This window comes from Bos indicus, chromosome 14, assembly GCF_029378745.1.
Source record: "Bos indicus isolate NIAB-ARS_2022 breed Sahiwal x Tharparkar chromosome 14, NIAB-ARS_B.indTharparkar_mat_pri_1.0, whole genome shotgun sequence".
Lineage (NCBI taxonomy): Eukaryota > Metazoa > Chordata > Mammalia > Artiodactyla > Bovidae > Bos > Bos indicus.
In genome coordinates this window covers 27,608,844-27,630,435 of record NC_091773.1, presented here as the reverse complement: position 1 = coordinate 27,630,435, position 21,592 = coordinate 27,608,844, and positions in this window count along the sequence as shown.

The window sequence follows — 21,592 nt, the reverse complement described above, 5'->3', positions numbered from 1 at the left end:
TCTATTTTACACATGGTAGTGTACAGATGTCAGTGCTACTTCCTCAGTTTGTCCCACCCTCTCCTTCTCCTGATGTGTCCATAAGCCCATTCTCTACATCTGTATCTCTGTTTTTTCCCTTTAAATAGGTTCATCAGTTCTATTTTTCTAGATTCCATATATATATATACATTAGCATATGATATCTGTTTTTTCTGGAGAAAAATGTAGGCACATACATATATATATATGACATTACTATATATATATAATCAAGAATACATTCTAATATTCTTCATGACTGCTGCCAAAGCCTCAGTTTACAGTCATCTCTATGAAAGAGATATATGATATCTGATATATGATATCTGTTTTCCTCTTTCTGACTTACTTCAGTCTGTATAACAGGCTCTAGGTTCATCCATGTCACTACAACTGACTCAAATTCACTCCTTTTTAATGGCTGAGTAATATTCCATTGTATATTTTTGTGTGTATATATACATATATGCCACATCTTCTTTATACATTCATCTGTCGATAGATATCTAGGTTGCGGAAGACTTCTGGTTTATGGATGCGTTTAAAATGTACACCTGTAGTCTTCTATGCCTGAAGTCTTAGTGCTGGGAGATGCCTGGAAACTCTAACTGAAGAAGAAAAAGATTCCAGACATGCCAACACAAAAGGGACTTTCAATCCCCTTCCTTCCGCAGCCTCCCCCTCCACCAAAAAAAAAACACCACTTGATCTAAGATTCTCTACCCAGAATCCCTTGGAACTGAAAATGTATCTATTCCACCCCCCTGTGAAGGATTTGGGTTGCTGTTCTGATTTTGCAGTCTCCTTTCCCTATGCTAAAGCTACAACTTGTTTATCATCTCCATCCATATGGTTATGTACACAGATACCAACCTGATTGACCTGAGAATCTACTAAAGAAAACAAGCAAAGTGAACAAAAATAAAGATCCACAAACAAACTTAAAAAATCTGTGGACACCCATGAAAGAACAAGTATCTAACATGGCACTGAGAACGGATTGCTTCATCTCCAAAAAGAGCCCTGGGGTGGGTCCCAGTGACTGAGTCTTTCTAGGTGAACATTCCAAATTAGAAATCTTTCATAGAGGTGACTGTAAACTGAGGCTTTGGCAGGAGTCATGAAGAATGTTAGAATGCATTCTTGATATATTAATGTTAGATATATACAGTAATGTCATATATATATACATATAATGTCATATATATATATATACACACACACATACATTTTTCTCCAGAAGAAAAAAATTTTTTTTCTGGAAAAAAAGGATTTTTAAACAGTGATCAGAGTGAGAAATATTGTTGTCTATTTCTGATCAGATACTCATGGTCCATCACTGGGAAGATAAAGTGGTTGAATTTACTAAAAGTTAAATTAAAAAGTTGCATTTTAAACAGATTGGCTTAATGAAAATTCTGGAGGAAATATTGATTGTCAGGTTTTTCAAGATGTGTATTTAAATTGTAATATGACATAAATAACCTGCATCGTCCCTGCATATACCATTTCTGTCTAATAATAATTCCACTTGATTATTTGTAATTACCAGTATTTCTTGTAGAAGAGGGTAGAATAAAAACACTGCTTGTCCTAATATTCACTAGTAAAATCACATTTTGAAAGTATCTTGACTCTTGACTATGTTATTTATATACATAGTTCTGATTAAAGATTGTTTTTTAACCAAAATGAGCAATTTTCACTTAGCCCTTGCTCTTTCTTTTCTAAATATATTTAACACTTCTTGAGGTCTATTCTTCACAATTAATATTTATTTACATGAGTATTAACAGTGTTCTATAAACATGCCTTTTAAAATGCTCTACAAATTTGCTCATTGTTAGGTATGACTATCCACTAAGTAATACATTAATGATTATTAAATGATTCTTACATTAGTATCATTTTAATGCTTTTTTAAATCCATACCACCTAGTTTAGGGCCACTCTTAGAAATTTCTAAATGACATTTATACCTAATAAAACTCTTTCAACCACATAATTATAGTTCTTCTTATTCTCATCCTGTTGAGAGGTGAGAACTTTTTTGTGTGTTTCATGACTTGCATGAAGCAGTTTTAAAATCATTTCTTTTTAGTCTGATGTAGCCATGATTATACTGACAAAATAATTTGAATACAAGGCTTTGATAAAATTAATTGAACACATTAGAAAGTGTTGAATGCTTAATTAAACTTTCAAGTCAGAAATTAAAAGGCCAAATAATTTATGAATGAATGGTTTATGACTGAAGTGTGCTGCTTCTTACTATCTTTAATGTTAAATTTTGCTAGTGGATAATAACAAAATCATATACTCAACCAAAACTGTTTCCCAAAGCACATTCACAAATGTTTCATTCTAATTTTACTGACTCTCCCTTCTGTTTAAAGTTTCTGGAAAAAACAAATTTAATTTCATTTTTCACTTGATTTAGCGAGAATATCCAAGTACATCATAATCTATAGCCTTTCAATAAGCTTATTTTAAAGTTATAAATGATGAATCTCTCATGTTTATCTTGTTGTTAATTTTAATTTTAGCCCAGCTAAAATTAAGCTGGGCTCTCTGTGCACACATGGCAAGTCCTGGCAGACAATAAAGATGAGTGTCTCATTTACCCATTTGCAGTGAAATAAATTCTTGAAGACTGTAGGTTTTAGGTTTTATATTCCAACAGAACCAGAATGTAAGACAGAAAGCAAAGTTTGAAACATGTAATAACAGCTTCATTCACATCTATCTGACATATTTCTTAGTATTTGATGATAAAATCTAGCTAAAAAAATTTAGTGTGTGAAAAGTCATTATAATGCTATCTCACGTAATTCTGTAGGGAAAGCGGTTAAAACAATCTGCAAAGTCTGATAGCACATACCAGCTTCCTGAAATTCTAGGGAAAGAAAGCTGGATGCTCTAGACTTGTACAAATGTGAGAAGACAAAAACATTTACAAATGTGTTTATACGTTAGACATATTTTTAAGCCAATCACTGTGCCAGGTTTTGCGGAAAGCAGTTATGAGCAAGGTAGACCGAGCCCCAACCCCTCTACAGAAGGGGCAGGACAATTAAACATACCCTCTGATGAAGAGCTCCAGGGCAATGAATGCATACGTACAGGTGCAGAGTTATACTATGTTCCTCAGAAATCACCCTGGAAATGGACTTTAGTGCTCTGCTGTCGTTGTTCAGTCACTAAGTTGTGTCCAACTCTTTGAGACCCCATGGACTGTAGCCCACCAGGCTCCTTTGTCCATGGAATTCTCCAGGCAAGAATACTGGAGTGGGTAGCCATTCCCTTATCCAGGGAATCTTCCCAATCCAGGGATCAAACCCAAGTCTCCTGCATTGCAGCCAGATTCTTTACCGTGTGAGTCACATGTTAGAAACTAAGTACTTAGAACTAGCCATGAAGTAGAAAACACTGGGAGTATTTGCAACAGAGGAAATCCATCACATAGAAAGAGTTACATAAGGAATGACAGAATCTGGTAAACAAGATGAGAGGGAAGGAACCCAGACATTAGCTACCCAGAAAGAGCAGGAAGCCACTACCACCCTTGGGTGGGAGGGACTCGGTGCCAGGGTCCTGGGCCCCAGAGCAGGAACACTTGACCTAAACTGGGGGAAAGAGTGGGGATCTCAGGAGGGCTTCCTGAGGGAAGTGATATCTAGGCTGAGACCTGAAGGATGAGTAGAAGTTAGCAATGTGAAGATGAGAGAGACTGTCTGAAGCAGAGGAAATAGCTTATGTGAAGATTCAGAGGTGAGAAAGAGCATGAGATCCTAAAGGAATAAAAGTTCAGCAGAGATGGAACCCAGACCCTTAGATTGTTGAGAGATGAGAAATGAACCTGAAAATGTAGATAGAAGGTAAGTGCAGACTCCATAACGTTAAATAATATTTATATAAGGACAACAAAAAGCCTTTGAGAGATGTGTTTTACAGGGATTACCTTCTCAAGAATATGCTGGAGGGTTGCAGGAGCAGTAGAAAGATGGCTTAGCGAACCTGTGACAGTGGAGGTGGGATCACGCAGAGGAGGTTAAAGTGCATTTAGACATAGAATTGTCGAGTCCTGATGGGAGACCTGGTGTAAATAGTGAACAGTAAGAGCGAGAGAGGGAATGAGGATTCCAGCTTTCTGATGAAGACATCTGGATGCATGGTGATGTCATTCACTGAGAAAGGAAACACCAAGGGAGAGCAGTTTGGGTATGGCTCATGGATAAGTGCGGGGCATGTTGAGTTGGAAATACCTGTAAATTTTCCAAGGACAGAGATCCCATTAGACCTGGCTCTCTGGAGGTGGAGATCCAGGAATCATCAGATTACATCTTATCATTTTATACATATAAAATGGTTTGTTACATAACAGAAATTTTGACAGTAGATGATGTCTCCCTGGTAGAATGGAAGTTGTGACAAGACAAAGGACCCAGCGGGAACCCTGGGGAGAAGAAAGATAGTCCCATGTCCTAGCCCAGGTCCCCAAGAAGCAGAGCCAAAGCCATTCCCCACTCTCTTGGAGGGTGTGGGGCACCATAGCAGGGCAGGAAGTATAAGAGAAAAGTAGGAGTAAAGTAGGAAAGGCAAGGGATGTTCCTGGTGGTCAAGTGTCTAAGACTTCACCTTCCAGCGCAAGAGGTGCAGTTTTGATCCCAGGTCGGGGAGCTAACATCCCACAAGCATCTCAGCCAAAAAGCCAAAACATAAAACAGAAGCAGTATGGTAACAAATTCAATACAGAGCTTTAAAATTTTTTGGAAAGGCAGGAAAGCAAACACAGTGGCGCTTTACCTGGCTGGTCCCAGCCCCACAAGAAAATCCAGCCCAGTGCTGAGTCATGAGATTCCCACAGACGGCAGACCCCGCCTCTGAAAGCTTCTGTCTGTCAGGTTCATAATTTCATCAAATGTCTGAGCCCAGGTTAAAAGAGAGCTATTGAAGGGCCCTGTAACTACAGATCATGTATACTTTGTTTATAGCGCTTATGATAAGTGACCTTTTATTATAATTAGTTGTAAGTGGGATTTTCCTGGGTATCCCATGGTTAGGACTGACTTCTTGCTTGCACTGCAGGGGGCTGGTGGGAGAACTAAGATCCCTCATGCCATGCAGCCAAAAAAAAAAAAAGAAAGAAAATTTCTTGAACTGAACAAAAATGAAAATACAACATATCAACTTAAAAAATTATTAACAAATAACTAAATATAATGATTGGTTATAAGTATTTGTGTCTTTCTGTTTATCTGTCAGTCTTTCATTTAAAAAATAGTAAATTTTTTTAACTTGGAGGATGAATTAGTGGGCTTCAACTCACAAATAAGGCCAGAGGCAGTTAAACAGAGATTGGTTTCTCTAAATGCTGGCAAATGTCAGGTAGATGTTGAGTTCCAAATTAGCTGTCAGAAGTGTGGCTGGAGCCCTAATATTATTTTGCTTATTATTTTATTTCATGAACCTGGTCAAGAGGGAACAGTATCAGTCTTGATCTGAGATTTTTAATAAATGTAATATCTTTGTATTTAGATAATGAAAAATTAGCAAGCACACAAGTAACAGTGATGATTGTCTAAAAACAACATTCTCTTTAAATAAAAATTCCTTTTTGCCACGTCTTTCTGCTTTGTATGTTTGTGGGATCTTCACTGAGACCTTATACTCCTCTTTAAATTCACAGAATATCTATGGTAAACAAGGAGATATATATGCTTAAAATTAAAATTCATTTTAAAGTATTTTCTGATTTCCCATCTGTTTCAGCAAAAAATAAATTCTTTTCTGAAAGGAAAAGGGAATGTTTTTGCAAGGTTAATTTCCTCAGAGAAAAGTGGAGTTTTCAGAACAATTTTAATGTTTTTTATTTTTCTCTAATTTATAACTTACGATTGAATTTTATTCATATTTTATATTCATGTTTGCATGATAAAGAGATGCTCTGTCATTTTTAAACACCTCTTTATCACCTGAATTGTTGGAGGAAGAGCACCAGGGGAAAATGTAGAGTAAGGTTCGATGCAGGATACAGGAAGCTTGGGGCTGGTGCACTGGGATGACCCAGAGGGATGGTATAGGGAGGGAGGTGGGAGGGGGGTTCAGGATGGGGAACACATGTACACCTGTGGCGGATGCATGTTGATGTATGGCAAAACCAATACAATATTGTAAAGTAAAAAAAAAAATAATAATAATAATAATAATAAAATAATAAAATCTCATATTGGATCAACTTCCCTAATTCTCCCATAGTGGAAGTGTTCATTGCTCAGTTGTGTCCAACTCTGCGACCCCATGGACTGTAGCCCTCCAGGCTCCTCTATTCACAGACTTCCCCAGGCCAGAATACTGGAGTGGGTAGCCATTCCCTTCTCCAGGGCATATTCAGCACTTATTAGCAGTGGGAGACAACCATCTTCCTTGTGGAAGGTTTGGAATGAATACTTTATCACAATTTTCAGCTTTTCGTGGGACCTCAAGAATGTCATCTCATGCTTTTTTTTTTAGTGGGATCACCTCTGTAATGAAAGTTTATGCCTTCAATGATAAGAAAAATCATGTGAATTTTCTCATAACAGAGTCAGCATTAGCTTGGCTGACAGGTGACCCAAACCCTGTCTTCTCACTTTGGATCCAGCAGCTTAGTCGAAAGCACTGTCAGGCATATGCTGAGCCGCTGTCATTGCTTCATAAATGGTAGGACAAAACCACCTTTTTTTTTTCTTTTCAGTCTATCTATTTGCAAAATATTTCTGAGGATGTTTTAAAAATCCTCATTTGGATTTTCTTTTCCTTTTAGGTTTTTAAATTTACTTACGTCTGTGATCCATTTTTCAGTTAATCTTTTGCATATGGTGCAAAGTACAACCAGTTGTTTTGCTCTTTTGTTTTGTGCAGAGGTACACAAATTTTTTCTAGGCCACACAGCATGTGGGATCTTAGTTCCCCTCACCAGGGATCGAACCCACACCGCCTGCATTGGAAGGCGAAGTCTTAACTACTGGACCACCTGGGAAATCCCTCTGAGGATGCTTTAAAGAGGGTCGTTGCGTGGGGTAATGAGGAGTGGCTGGTAGCTGCCAATCCCCATTTCCCATTTCTAAAATTGCCGATAGAAGACAGGAAATGTGGGGCATTACACTACCATTCTAGGGGCCAATTCCTACATACCAGACCCCTGTCAAGCACCACATACATGTTACCTTCCTATGTTATTCTACATAGCACATGGAGAAAGGTAGGATTATTATTGTACCATTTTCTCAAGAGAATGAAACTGAGTCACAGGTTCTTAAGAGAGTCAGGTCAAATCCAAAACATCAACATGTAGAATCTCTTTAGATTTCTCAACAGTGGAAGACAGAGGACAGTGAAGGGATGCCTTCAAAATTAGGCAGGAAAAATATTTCTAACTTAGATTATACACCAAGGCAAACTATGAATCAAGCAAGAGCAGAACAAAGACATTTTCAAGCAAGAATAGTCTCAAAGCAAAACACCATTTCTTAAGAAGTTGTGGCTAACAAAAGTGTAACGGTAAAATGGAAAAGAAAAGGGAAACTCGTGGGCTACAGGAGATGAAAAATGACAGAGAAGTGCTTTCTCTACTCATCTTATATCTACACTGGACTGTAACTGACTTAGGACAATGGAACAGCAGCAAAAGTGACGCCAACAGAAACAAAAGAAAGTTCTTGTGTATTAGAGCCCCCTCGTTATGCTCCTGGCACCCTGTGCCATATCCTTGGTGAGAAAGTTTGAGCCTGCCTGACAAATGATGAAGAACACTTTCCAGTCAGGCCCCTAGTTCAGGTGCCCAGCTGGCTAGCCCCAGAAGCAGAGGCCCCTAACTCAATACCCTTCCGACCTTGGAGTGACCACCACTGAGACACGGGACGGAGCCCAGTCCAAACTGCTGACCCACAAAAATTATAAGTCATATAAAAGGTAGTTGTTCTAAAAACAACTGAGTTTGGGGTGGTTTTTATGCGGTAAAACATACTGATGATGCAGTTGGAAGCTAGATGTGGGGTGTTGCCCAAAGAAACATAGAGAAAGGTAGGATTATTGTACCATTGTTTTAAGAGAATGAAACAGTCACGGATTCTTAAGAGAGTCAAGTCAAATTCAAAACATCGACATGTAACATCTCTTTAGATTTCTCAACAGTGAAAGACAATGGACAGTGGAGGGCTGCAGAAAGAAATGGTTAAAATATATGACCTTGGCTTTAAGACTAAGCAGAAGCTAGAAAAACAGTGAAGGAGCTGATGGCAAAACTGTAAAAGTGGCAACCTGAGTTAGAGATAGGACAGCAGTGGACAAAACTGACACCTGCAACAACTTGGAAAAGGGGAAATACGTGATGGGCTTTGGGATTTGCTGAGGAGACAATCTTCCAAGTGACATTTCATTCCTTTTTCATAGATGTGGGAGGAGGGAGATGAATTAAGGAAAAATTTAGTTTTTATTGTTGTTGTTATTGCAAAGTTTTTTTGATTTTTGTTTTTTATTGAAGGATAATTGCTTTACAGAATTTTGTTGTTTTCTATCAAACCTCATGATTGGATGGCATCACCGACTCAATGGATATGAGTTTGAGTAAACTCTGGGAGTTGGTGATGGACAGGAAGGCCTGGCGTGCTGCAGTCCATGGGGTCGCAAAGAGTCAGACACGACTGAGGGACTGAATTGAACTGACTGATCAAACCTCAACATGAATCAGCCATAGGTATACATCCCTCCCTTTTGAACCTCCCTCCCATCTCCCTCCCCATCGCACCCCTCTAGGTTGATACAGAGACCCTGTTTGAGTTTCCTGAGCCATACAGCAAATTCCTGTTGGCTATATATTTTACATACGGTAATGTAAGTTTCCATGTTACTCTTTCCATACATCTCACCCTCTCCTCCCTTCTCTCCATGTCCGTAAGTCTATTCTCTATGTCTGTTTCTCCCTTGCTGCCCTGTACATAAGTTCTTCAGTACCATTTTTCTATATTCCATATATGTGCATTAGAATATGATATTTATCTTTCTCTTTCTGACTCACTTCACTCTGTATAATAGGTTCTAGATTCATCCGCCTCATTAGAACTGACTCATTCATTTGTTTTTATGGCTGAGTAATATTCCACTGTGTATATGTACCACAACTTCTTTATCCATTCATCTGTTGATGGACATCTAGGTTGCTTCCATGTTCTAGCTGTCGTAAATAGTGCTGCAGTGAACAATGGGATACATGTGTCTTCTTCAACACTGGTTTCCTCAGCGTATATGCCTAGGAATGGGATCACTGGGTCATATGGTGGTTTTATTCCTCGTTTTTTAAGGAAGGTACATACCGTCTTCCATAGTGGCTGTATCAATTTATATTCCCACCAACAGTGCAAGAGCATTCCCTTTTCTCCACACTCTCTAGATCATTAATTGTTTGTAGATTTTTTGATGATGGCCCTTCTGCCCAGTGTGAGGTGATATCTCACTGTAGTTTTGATTTACATTTCTCTAATAATGAGTGACATTGAGCATCTTTTCATGTGTTTGTTAGCCATCTGTATGTCTTCTTTGGAGAAATGTCCGTTTAGGTCTTTTTCCCACTTTTTGATTGTATTGTTTGTTTTTCTAGCGAAGAGTTGTAGGAGCTTCTTGTATATTTTGGAAATTAATCCTTTGTCTGTTGTTTCATTTGCTATTATTTTCTCCCATTCTTAGGGTTGTCTCTTCACCTTGCTTATAGTTTCCTTTGCTATGCAAAAGCTTTTAAGCTTAATCAGGTACCACTTATTTACTTTTGTTTTTATTTCCCTTACTCTAGGAGGTGGGTCATAGAGGATCTTGCTTTGATTTATGTCAAGTGTTCTGCCTATGTTTCCCTCCAAGAGTTTTACAGTTTCTGGTCTTACATTTAGGTCTTTAATCCACTCTGAGTTTATCTTTATGTATGGTATTAGGAAGTGTTCTAATTTCATTCTTTTACATGTAGCTGTCCAGTTTTCCCAGCACCATGTATTAGAGAGGCTGTCTTGCCCCATTGTATACTGTTGCTTCCTTTGTCAAAAATAAGGTACCCATGGGTGCATGGGTTTATTTCTGGGCTTTCTATCTTGTTCCATTGGTCTATATTTCTGTTTTTGTGCCAGTACCATATTGTCTTGATGACTGTAGCTTTGTAGTCTAATCTGAAGTCAGGAAGCTTGATTCCTCCAGCTCCATTCTTCTTTCTCAAGACTGCTTTGGCTATTCAGGGTCTTTTGTGTTTTGATATGAATTGTGAAATTTTCTGTTCTAGTTCTATGAAAAATGCCATTGGTAATTTGATAGGGAATGCATTGAATCTGTAGATTGCATTTGGTAGTATAGTCATTTTCACAATATTGATTCTTCCTACCCAAGAATATGGAATATCTCTCCATCTGTTTACGTCATCCTTGATTTCTTTCATCAGTATCCTATAATTTTCTGAGTACAGTTCTTTTGTCTCCATGCTGCTGCTGCTGCTAAGTTGCATCAGTCATGTCTGACTCTGTGCAACCCCATAGACGGCAGCCCACCAGGCTCCCCCGTCCCTGGGATTCTCCAGGCAAGAACACTGGAGTGGATTGCCATTTCCTTCTCCAATGCATGAAAGTGAAAAGTGAAAGTGAAGTCGCTCAGTCGTATCTGACTCTTCGAGACCCCATGGACTGCAGCCCACCAGGCTCCTCCATCCATGGGATTTTCCAAGCAAGAGTACTGGAGTGGGGTGCCATTGCCTTCCCCATTTGTCTCCTTAGGTAAGTTTATTCCTAGATATTTGATTCTTTTTGTTGCAATGGTGAATGGGATTGATTCCTTCCTTTCTCTTTCTGATTTTTCATTGTTAGTATATAGAAATACAAGTGATTTATGTGTATTGATTTTGTATCCTGCAACCTTGCTAAATTCACCGATTAGCTCTAATAATTTTCTGATACTGTCTTTAGGGTTTTCTATGTACAGTATCATGTCATCTGCAAACAGTAAGAGTTTACTTCTTCTTTTCTGATCTGGATTCCTTTTATTTCTTTTTCTTCTCTGACTGTTGTAGCTAGGACTTCCAGAACTATGTTGAATAACAGTGGTGAAAGTGGACACCCTTGTCTTCTTCCTGATCTTAGGGAGAATGCTTTCAACTTTTCACTATTGAGAAAAATGTTTGCTTAGGCTTGTCATATTTGGCCTTTACTATGTTGAGGTAGGTTCCTTCTATGCCCATTTTTTGAAGAGTTTTAACCATAAAAGGGTGCTGAATTTTGTCAAAGGCTTTTTCTGCATCTATTGAGATTATCATATGGTTTTTATCTTTCAATTTGTTAATATGGTGCATCACATTGATTTGTGTATATTGAAGAATCCTTGCATTCATGGAATAAACTCAAGTTGATCATAGTGTATGAGCTTTATGATGTGTTGCTGAATTCTGTTTGCTAAAATTTTGTTGAGGATTTTTGCATCTATATTCATCAGTGATATTGGCCAGTAGTTTTCTGTTTTTGTGTTGTCTTTGTCTGGTTTGGTATCAGGGTGATGGTGGCCTCGTAGAATGAGTTTGGAAGTGTTCCTTCCTCTGCAATTTTTTGAAAGAATTTAGAAGGGTAGGCCAGAGAAGGCGATGGCACCCCACTCCAGTACTCTTGCCTGGAAAATCCCATGGATGGAGGAGCCTGGTGGGCTGCAGTCCATGGGGTCGCTAGGAGTTGGGCACTACTGAGCGACTTCACTTTTACTTTTCACTTACATGCATCGGAGAAGGAAATGGCAACCCACTCCAGTGTTCTTGCCTGGAGAATCCCAGGGATGAGGGAGCCTGGTGGGCTGCAGTCTACGGAGTCACACAGAGTCGGACACGACTGAAGCGACTTAGCAGCAGCAGCAGCAACAGAAGGGTAGGCATTAGCTCTTCTCTAAATGTTTGATAGAATTCTCCTGTGAAGCCATCTGGTCCTGGGTTTTGTTCTTTGGGAGATTTTTATCACAGCTTCAATTTCAGTGCTTGTAATTGGGTTGTTCATAATTTCTGTTTCTTCCCAGTTCAGTCTTGGAAGATTGAACATTTCTAAGAATCTGTCCATTTCTTCCAGGTTATCCATTTTCTTGCCATAGAGTTGCTCATAATAGTCTCTTATAATCCTTTGTATTCTGCATTGTCTGTTGTAAGCTCTCCTTTTTCATTTCTAATTTTGTTGATTTGATTCTTCTCTCTTTTTTTCTTGATGATTCTGGCTAAAGGCTTGTCAATTTTATTTATCTTCTTAAAGAACCAGCTTTTAGTTTTATTAATCTTTACTATTGTTTCTTTCATTTCTTTTTCAATTATTTCTGCTGGGATCATTATGATTTCTTTCCTTCTACTAATCTTGGGGTTTTTGTTGTTGTTGTTGTTCTTCTTCTTTTTCCAGTTGTTTTAGGTGTAAAGTTATGTTGTCTATTCAATGTTTTTCTTGTTTCTTGAGGTAGGATTGTTTTGCTATAAACTTCCCTCTTAGAACTGCTTTTGCTGCATACCATAGGTTTTGAACTGTGGTGTTGAAGAAGACTCTTGAGAGTCCCTTGGACTGCAAGGAGATCCAGCCAGTCCATTCTAAAGGAGATCAGTCCTGGGTGTTCATTGGAAGGACTGATGCTAAAGCTGAAGCTCCAATATTTTGGCCACCTCATGCAAAGAGTTGACTCATTGGAAAAGACCCTGATGCTGGGAGGGATTGAGGGCAGGAGGAGAAGGTGACGACAGAGGATGAGATGGCTGGATGGAATCACTGACTCGATGGACTCCGGGAGTTGGTGATGGACAGGGAGGCCTGGCGTGCTGCAATTCATGGGGTTGCAAAGAGTCAGACACGACTGAGTGACTGAACTGAAACTGAACTGAACTGATAGGTTTTGAGTTGTCATGTTTTCACTGTCATTTGTTTCTAGAAGTTTTTTGATTTCCCTTTTGATTTCTTCAGTAACCTGTTGGTTATTTAGAAACATGCTGTTTAATCTCCATGTGTTTTTGTTTCTTACAGTTTTTTTCTTGTAATTGATATCTAGTCTCATAGCATTGTGGTCAGAGAAGATACTTGATATGATTTCAATTTTTTAAAATTTACTTAATTTTTTTTGTGACCCAAGGTGTGGTCTATCCTGGACAATGTTTCATGTGCACTTGAGAAGGTGTATTCTTCTGCATTTGATGGAATGTCCTGAAGATATCAACGAGATCCATCTCATCCAATGTATCATTTAAGAATTGTGTTTCCTTATTAATTAATTTTCTGTTTTGGTGATCTGTCCATTGGTGTGGGTGGAGTGTTAAAGTCTCCTACTATTATTGTGTTACTGTCAATTTCTCCTTTTATGTCAGTTAGTGTTTGTCCTGTGTATTTCGGTGCTCCTATGTTGGCTGCATAGATATTTACAATTGCTATATCTTCCTCTTGGATTGATCCCTTGATCATTATATAGTGTCCTTCCTTATTTCTTGTAGTCTTCTTTATTTTAAGGTCTATTCTATCTGATATGAGGATTGCTACTCCAGCTTTCTTTTGCTTCCCATTTTCATGGGATATATTTTTTAATCCTCTCACTTTCATTCTATATGCAACTTGATCTGAAGTGGGTTTCTCGTAGACAGCATATATATGGGTCTTGGAGAAGACTTTTGAGAGTCCTTGGACTGCAAGAAGATCCAACCAGTCCATCCTAATGGAGATCAGTCCTGGGTGTTCATTGGAAGGACTGATGTTGAAGCTGAAACTCCAATACTTTGGCCACCTCACGAGAAGAGTTGACTCATTGGAAAAGACCCTAACACTGGAAAGGATTGGGGGCAGGAGGAGAAGGGGACAACAGAGGATGAGATGGCTGAATGGCATGACCGACTCAGTGGACATGGGTTTGGGTAGACTCCTGGAGTTGGTGATGGATAGGGAGGCCTGGTGTGCTGCAATTCATGGGGTCACAGAGAGTTGGACACGATTGAGTGACTGAACTTATGCTTTTGTATCCATTCAGCCAGTCTGTGTCTTTTGGTTGGAGCATGTAACCCATTTACATTTAAAGTAATTATTGATATATTTGTTCCTATTGCCATTTTCTTAATTGTGTGGGGTTGATTTTGTAGATTTTTTTTTCTTCTCTTGTATTTCTTGACTATATAAGTCTTTTTAACATTTGTTGTAAAGCTGGTCTGGTGGTACTGAATTCTCTTAACTTTTGCTTGTCTGAAAAGCTTTTGATTTCTCCACCAATTATGAATGAGATCCTTGTCGGGTACAGTAACTTTGGTTGTAGATTTTTCCCTTTCAGTACTTGAAATATATCCTGCCATTCCCTTCTGGCCTGCAGAGTTTCTGCTGAAACATCATCTGTTAAGCAATGGGGTTTCCCTTGTATGTTAGTTGTTGCTTCTCCCTTGCTGCTTTTAATGTTCTTTCTTTGTGTTTAGTCTTTGTTAGTTTGGTTAATATGTATCTTGGCATCTTTCTCCTTGGGTTTATCCTGTATGGGACTCTGTGCCTCTTGGACTTGATTGACTATTTCCTTTTCTATGTTGGGAAAATTTTCAACTATGGTCTCTTCAAAAATTTTCTCTTACCCTTTGTTTTTCTTTTCTTCTTCTTCTGCTGCTGCTGCTGCTAAGCTGCTTCAGTCGTGTCTGACTCTGTGCGACCCCACAGACAGCAGCCCACCAGACTCCGCCGTCCCTGGGATTCTCCAGGCAAGAACTCTGGAGTGGGTTGCCATTTCCTTCTCCAATGCAGGAAAGTAAAAAGTGAAAGTGAAGTCGCTCAGTCGTGTCCAACTCTTCAAGACCCCATGGACTGCAGCCTACCAGGCTCCTCCGTCCATGGGATTTTCCAGGCAAGAGTACTGGAGTGGTGCTTCTTCTTCTGGGACCTCTATAATTCGAATGTTGGTGCATTTGATATTGTCCCAGAGGTCTCTGAGACTATCCTCAGTTCTTTTCTTTCTTTCTTTTTTTACTTTATTCTGCTCTTCAGAAGTTATTTCTACCATTCTATCTTCCAGCTCACTGATTCATTCTTCTGCTTCAGATATTCTGCTATTAATTTCATTAATTGTGTTGTATGTATGTTTATTCTTTAATTCTTCTAGGTCTTTGTTAATCGATTCTTGCATTTTCTCCATTTTGCTTTCAAGGTTTTTGATCATCTTTACTATCATTATTTTGAATTTTTTTCTGGTAGTTTGTCTATTTCCTCTTCATTTATTTGGACTTCTGTGTTTATAGTTTGCTCCTTCATTTGTGTAGCACTTCTCTGCTTTTTCATTATTTATTTTTTAACTTATTGTTTGAGGTCTCCTATTCCCAGGCTCCAAAAAGAAGAATTCTTTCTTCCTTTTGATTTCTGCCCACCTAAGGTTGGTCCAGTGGTTTGTGTAAGCTTCTTATAGGGTGAGATTTGTGCTGAGTTTTTGTTTGTTTGTTTGTTTTTCCTCTGGTGAGCCAAGCTGAGTGAGGTGGTAATCCTGTCTGCTGATGATTGGGTTTGTATTTTTGTTTTGTTTGTTGTTTAGATGAGGTGCCCTGCACAGGGTGCTACTGGTGGCTGGGTGATGCTGGGTCCTGTATGCCAGTGGTTTCCTTTGTGTGAGTTCTCATTATTTGATACTCCCTAGGGTAAGCTTTCTGGTAGTCTAGGGTCTTGGAGTCAGTGCTCCCACTCCAAAGGCTCAGGGCTTGATCTCTGGTCAGGAACGAAGATTCCAATTATTGTGGCATTAAGTGAGATTTGAAAAAGGAAAGCTCCACAGAACTGCAAAGGCCCAGCATAGAAGGAGAGGTTTATAACAACAATAAAATGTGTGACTGAATATACACATATACAGTTCAGTTCAATTCAGTTCAGTCGCTCAGTTGTGTCCGACTCTTTGTGACCCCATGAGTCGCAGCAGACCAGGCCTCCCTGTCCATCACCAACTCCCAGAGTCCACCCAGACCCACGTCCACTGAGTCGGTGATGCCACCCAACCATCTCATCCTCTGTTGTCCCCTTCTCCTTCTGCCCCCAATCTTTCCCAGAATCAGGGTCTTTTCAAATGAGTCAGCACTTCCCATCAGGTGGCCAAAGTATTGGAGTTTCAGCTTCAACATCAGTCCTTCCAATGAACATCCAGGACTGATCTCCTTCAGAATAGACTGGTTGAATCTCCTTGCAGTCTAAGGGACTCTCAAGAGTCTTCTCCAACACCACAGTTCAAAAGCACCAATTCTTCAGTGCTCAGCTTTCTTTATAGTCCAACTCTCACATCCATACATGACCACTGGAAAAATCATAGCCTTGACTAGACGGACCTTTGTTGACAAAGTAACGTCTCTGCTTTTTAATATGCTGTCTAGGTTGGTCATAACTTTCCTTCCAAGGAGTAAGCATCTTTTAATTTCATGGCTGCAATCACCATCTATAGTGATTTTGGAGCCCAGAAAAATAAATTCAGCCACGGTTTCCACTCTTTCCCCATCTATTTGCCATAAAATGATGGGACCAGATTTCATGATCTTAGTTTTCTGAATGTTGAGCTTTAAGACAACCTTTTCACTCTCCTCTTTCACTTTAATCAAGAGGCTCTTTAATTCTTCTTCGCTTTCTGCCATAAGGGTGGTATCATATGCATATCTGAGGTTATTGATATTTCGCCCAGCAATCTTGATCCCAGCTTGTGCTTCCTCCAGCCCAGCATTTCTCATGATGTACTCTGCATATAAGTTAAATAAGCAGGGTGACAATATACAGCCTTGACATACTCCTTTTCCTATTTGGAACCAGTCTGTTGTTCCATGTCCAGTTCTAACTGTTGCTTCCTGACCTGCATACAGATTTCTCAAGAGGCAGGTCAGGTGGTCTGGTATTCCCATCTCTTTCAGAATTTTCCACAGTTTATTGTGATCCACACAGTCATAGGCATTGGCACAGTCAATAAAGCAGAAATAGATATTTTTCCGGATCTCTCTTGCTTTTTCAATGATCCAGCGGATGTTGACAATTTGATCTCTGGTTCCTCTGTCTTTCCTAAAACCAGCTTTAACATCTGGAAGTTCACAGTTCACGTATTGCTGAAGCCTGGCTTGGAGAATTTTGAGCATTACTTTACTAGCATGTGAAATGAATTCAGTTGTGTGGTAGTTTGAGCATTCTTTGGCATCGCCTTTCTTTGGGATTGGAATGAAAACTGACCTTTTCTAGTCCTGTGGCCACTGCTGAGTTTTCCAAATTTGCTGGCATATTGAGTGCAGCACTTTCACAGCATCATCTTCCAGGATTTGAAATAGCCCAACTGGAATTCCATCTCCTCCACAAGCTTTGTTCATAATGATGCTTCCTAAGGCCCACTTTACTTCACATTCCAGGATATCTGGCTCTAGGTGAGTGATCACACTATCATTATACACCCATAAGCAAAATAAAAGCATTCCAACAAAAATAAAGTACAATATATTGACCTGGTGAACAAAGGGAACCAAAAATTATGTCTATCAGAACAAAACTAACTATAGCACAAACTGGAAAGCAAAACTAATGCAAGATGCCAATTGAGGAATAAAGCAATGACAAGAAAACTAACAAATATGTTGAGGCTAAAGGAAAGAAAGAGATGAAAGAAAGAATAGATATACAAAGTTAAAGAGAGGTATATAAAGAAGATTTTTATATATCAAAGATTAACTGCAAGGGTAAAAGAACAGTAGGAAAAGCAAAGGAATAAATGTAGAAAAAATACTAATAGGTTTGAAAAATTAAAATTAAAAAAAGAGAAAATAAAAAATAAAAAAACTCCCCAGAACTGCAAAAGCCCAACATAGAGGCAGAAGTTTATAATAACAATAAAAAATGTGACTGAGAAAAAAAAGAAAAAAAAAACTCAAAAGCTTAATTAGATTTCATAGTGCCAATAAAATCGATAACTACAATGGGGCGGGGGGAGGAAAACAAACAAACAAACAAAAAGCAAAAGAATCTATAGAACAAGTCAAAACATAAGAATAATGAATGTTTTTCTTGTGTCACTGCTATCAGAGTCCTTTCCCTCGCTGGGAGTCACAGTCCACCTCACCTTCCTAGGATGCCCTCCAACACTGTGCTGACCTGGGAGCAGCTCAGATTCTTTTTTTCTTTTTTTCAAAGGCAATTAATTTAATGGAGAAACAATAGTCTTTTCAACAATGTCCAAATACTAAAAGATGATCCTATTTTTTTAATATAAATTTATGTATTTTAGTTGGAGGCTAATTACTTTACAATATTGTATTGGTTTTGCCATACATCCACATGAATCTGCCATGGGTGTACACGTGTTCCCCATCCTGAACCCCCCTCCCACCTCCCTCCCCATACCATCCCTCTGGGTCATCCCAGTGCACCAGCCCCGAGCATCCTGTATCATGCATCAAACCTGGACTGGTGATTCATTTCACATATGATATTATACATGTTTCAATGCCATTCTCCCAAATCATCCCACCCTCGCCCTCTCCCTCAGAGTCCAAAAGACTGTTCTATATATCTGTGTCTCTTTTGCTGTCTCACATACAGGATTATCAATACCATCTTTCTTATATATACCAATTCCATATATATGCATTAGTATACTATATTGGTGTTTTTCTTTCTGGCTTACTTCACTCTGTATAATAGGCTCCAGTTTCATCCACCTCATTAGAACTGATTCAAATATATTCTTTTTAATGGCTGAATAATACTCTATTGTGTATATGTACCACAGCTTTCTTATCCATTTGTGTGCTGATGGACATCTAGGTTGCTTCCATGTCCTGGCTATTATAACCAGTGGGCAGCTCAGACTCTAATCTGTTCTTACTCCTCTGTTCTTGCCTCCAATGTCCACAGCTATCAGAACTAGTACATTTTCTTTTGTGGGAGCTCTCAGTGACCTTCTCTGTTCCACAGACACAGAGTCTGCCTAGTTGATCATATGGATTTAATCTGCAGCTTGTACAGCTAGTGGGATGGTTTTGGGTTTTCTTCCTTAGTCACACTTCCCCTGGATTTCAATTGCAGTTTGATTTCCATCTCTGCATGTGGGTTGTCCACTGGGGTTTGCTCCTCAGGTTGCCCTGGAGGACTGGGTTTGCCTCTGTGAGGGCCAGGTGTGGAGGTGGTACAGCTGCTTGGGTCGCAGGGGTTCTGGCAGCACCAGGTACTCAGGGGAGTTGGTGGCTAGGGCAGCAGGAAATATAGTGTTCTAGAAGGATATGGCAGCCAGTATTGACCCATACGCCCCAGTATTCTTGCCTGGAGAACCCCCTCCCTGACAGAGAAGGCTGGCAGGCCACAGTCCACAGGGTCACAAAGAGTCGGACACTACCAAAGCAACCCTGAGCTTGCCCATAGGCACAAGACTTTTTTTGCCTGTGGCAGCTCTGCCCCAGTGAGAGTTGAGCGTGAAGGTGGCGCAGCTGCTTGGCTTGTGGGGACCCTGGCCGTATGCAGGGACACGGACTACCTCTGCTGCAGGAGTTATGGCCCTATCAGAGTCTTTTTTCGAGCCTCTTGTAGCTGGCAATCAGAAGGCCTCTTTGGCCAGTCTTTCTCCATAGCTCCCCCCATTCAGTCACTTAGAGGGCTTCCTGGCCTGGCGTCCTTCTCTGTTGTTCAGCACATCAGGCACATAGAGGGCCCCTGCAGCTCCCCCCCGGGGTCCTACTCTGTAGATCGGCTTGTCAAGCAGTTAAAGGGGCACCCTGGGTGGGTGAACTACTCTGTAGTTCAGTTCATCAGGTGTTTAATGGTCCAGCCTCTCTATTGTTCAGTTGCCCATGCTGGAGTGTGGAGAGAGAGAGAGGCTATGGTGATGGCTCCACTCCCTTTGCATGACTCATTAGTATCACGTTGCTTCCATGGCTGCTGGGTTTTCCGCCACAGGCATTTCCCACCACGATCTCCTTCCTCACATCCCCTTGATCCTTCTCTCTGCAGTCAACAGCAGCCCTCACCAGGGATTGCTCCACAATCCCTAAACTTCAGCTCCCAGCCACTGTGCAGTTAGGGTATGTATGGCTGCAGCTTGGACCATCTGATTCTCATTCCATTTAGGCGGCCACAGATCTGCTGTTTCACTCTCAGCCTTAAATGTTTCTCCTCTGACTCAGACAATGGCCCCGACATGGGGATCAGACCCTGCTTCAGTTCCCTCACCCACCGAGGGCAGGTCCAGTCTACTAACATTCCTGTTTTTCTCCTTAGTTTCTTCATCCTACCGAGTTTTGCATGGGTCTGTATATTCTTTTCTGCTGGTCAGGTACTCCTGTCTGCTCTCAGCTGGTGTTCTTCATGCACTTCTGTGTCTGAAGGTATGTTCCTGATGTATCTGTGGAAAGAGATGTACTCCACGTTCACCTACTCCTCTGCCATCTTGTTCTCTATTCAAGATTTAGTTTTAAAGCAGAATTTAGAGGGAATTTAAAAGCCTCAGTACCAACTGAGAAAATAAAACTTTCTCACATCTCACTTCACCATGCAGTAAAATTCTTAATGGTGATGACCAAATCAAAAACATGGCTATAAAAAAAATTAAGATCTACAAACGATTTAGAGTAGTGTCGAGAAATGCCTTTCGACTAGGTAAAAGGGCTTCTAAGAAATTTAAGTAAATGTTTTACCCAAGCATAAAAGCCACCAGCTTCCATTTAGAGGCACTAACATTGTTCAGATTGCATGAGGACATTTAGACTCTCAAAATTTCACTAGCAGAAAGCAAATTGAGATAGCCACTCACCTACAACAATGGCCTTTTTTTTTTCTTTTCTGAAGTGAGGGACATTTCAGAGAAGGAATCAAAAGCCCAAGAAATAGAACCAATAGCTCCAAAGAGCAATGGATCAGGAAGCCTGTGATTCACTGGGAGTAGCTACTATGGTGTGATGTATCTATATATAGCATGGTACAGTGCAGTACGGTACTATGTAATCTATTTAGCGACGCTGCTGTCTGGCCTGAGGGTGAGGACAGAGTGGCCCCTATGGTGGGCTACATGCTCTCTGTCTGGCCGAGTACCTCAGGGGAGATCCGCCTGCTTCAGCTGAACTGGCACCACCACAGGGTCTGCGGACAACACGGTTTCCTGATAGAGCACAGAAGCAGGGATCACGTGACCTGGCCTTTAGGTAAGGTTTCAGTGCTAATTGGGTGATTGACCTTGGACAAACCACTTTCCTTCTCTTCTTTCTATTAAAGCAAAAGAATTGATCTTCTGGCCAAACTTCACAAAGATGTAGTGAAATTTAATGGAGACTATCTGGAGCAATTTCAGAGGGAAACACCATAGAGATTATAGTTAGTTTTACAATCTATAATTAAGTCTATAAATAGTGAGGAGGTATCCACACCTGAATTACACATTTTAAAATGGTGCTTCACTTAAAAAAAAAAAAAAAATCTCTCTAAAGAAAAAGAAGACCAATTACTGGGTCATATTTGTAGAGATGATAAGCTGGAAAATACAAAGGTCATGGCCTTGGATGCAGCGTTAACCTTGGGTTCTCCAGTGAGATAACAAAGCTGCTGGTGAAGGATAATCT